Source organism: Suricata suricatta, chromosome 7, assembly GCF_006229205.1.
Source record: "Suricata suricatta isolate VVHF042 chromosome 7, meerkat_22Aug2017_6uvM2_HiC, whole genome shotgun sequence".
NCBI classification, from domain to species: domain Eukaryota; kingdom Metazoa; phylum Chordata; class Mammalia; order Carnivora; family Herpestidae; genus Suricata; species Suricata suricatta.
Window position 1 is genome coordinate 86,991,804 of NC_043706.1, and position 1,898 is coordinate 86,993,701.

A 1,898-nucleotide genomic window follows, 5' to 3' on the forward strand; every position below is an offset into this window, starting at 1 on the left:
CATGAATTTCTTTTTAAAAAAAAAAAGTGCTGACATATGAGCTCTGTGGGAGAATTTTTCCTTTTAAAATTTCACAAAGACACAGCAAGAAATTATAAATACATATGTAAGCAAAACAAGATTAAGCAATACTTTTTCATTATGTGTGTAGCACTAATTATAGTGTTTCCTTTTATAAAAGCAGACGTAGTATAATATCTTCTCACAATTTGAGACACTAGAAGTAGACAACTAGAGTCCAGCAATAGCAAGCTGGTATGCTGAGGCCCCTCCCACAGACATGAACAGTAGTTTCTACTGCCCACAGCTGATATCAGTCCCAGAATTCTGCCTTTTTCTGTGTAGCCATCTTCTAACTTAAATGAGCCAGCTGAACTGGCCAGGGTCTACAAGCTCAAAGAATAGAATTTTAAGGAGAAATGTTTACTAAAAGTTTATTTTAATCTCTATACTGAGCAGCCATAGCTTTTCACATAACCAACGTGAAATCTTTTTTTCTCTCACCATTCCTTTATATTTTATTGGGGTGGAGTACTTGTTCCTGCATGAAAACTCTGGTGGATTCTATAGCTTTACTGTTGTTCTTATTGTTGACTTTTAAATATTAGAACTGTCCATTGTCATTGTAGGTCACAAACACTATTACAGTTCAGTAATTAGAGAATTTAATACTAGACTATTTGTTACTGTGTAATAATGAAAATTTGTAATTGAATTTAGTATTCATTCTTCTTCTTTGTACTAGTTTAAGCCTACTTAGAGCTGAAAGCCTGAACTGAAGAAGTGGGGTAGACCTTCTCTCTTCTTTTTTCATTTCATGACATCATATCAATATCATTTCCAAAGCCACACACATCCCTTAGGAGGTAAGGGTATGACAGGAGATCAGAAGATACAGGAAATGTCTTACTTCCCTGCAAATCCTACTTGTTTCCTTCTCTGGGCCTAAAGCTAGGGGCCTCTGGCAGGTCCTGGAAAATGATTAAAACAGATTCTTTCTCTTTGCAGACACCTTTGAGGATCCCTTGAAAGGTCCCAACTAGACCTTTCCACCTCTCACAATTCATTAGCTGATGCATCTTTTCTCGCTCAGGTCCTGGAAGCCTGATATGTATCTATACTTCCTTTTTGATGGGAAATCCTTCCTCCTTCAGATGGCTTTATTGGACAAAATCCAGAATGAACCACTCTAGCTCCTTTTTCCCTGGCTTATATCCTTAGCCCTGGTAAATTTTAGGAATAAAGGAAACCAACAGCACTCTCTGGCTCCATCACCGAGCAGCCAGTTGTCTTTTAGCCTCTAAATTTCTTGGGGTGGAGGCAGTAGAGAAAGACCTCAGTCTACAGTGCACTTTGATTTTGGGGGCATCAGTACAACACTAGTTCTTTGCATTTTCCAACTCTAGAACACAAATTTCAAAGCTCTCCTATGGTCTTCTGGCAGTACTTCTCACTAGACTTGAGGTTACAATGTCAGAGTCACCTGTATGCCTTGTCCCAACAGAGGGTGGGTATGTTAAACAACAAAAATTCAAACGAGCAACTTAAAAGATCAAATTGGTTTTATTGAGTGATTCTTGGATAGCATCCCATCAAGCAAATAGAAAAGAGCTCTGTAGGGGGCATCTGGGTGGCTCATTTGGGTAAGCATCTGACTCTTGATTTCAGCTCAGGTCATGATCTCACAGTCTGTGGGTTCAAGCCCTGTGTCTGGATCTGCACTGAGTGGAGAACCTGCTTGGGATTCTTTCTCTTTTCTTCTCTCTCTGCCCCTCCCCAACTCACTTGCACTCTCTCTCAAAATAAATAAACTTAAAAAAAAGAGCTCCATGGAGCTGTAGAAAAGAGGTTTTTAGAGGCAGAAAGGAAGTGACAAAAGAAAATTATTGGCAATGAAT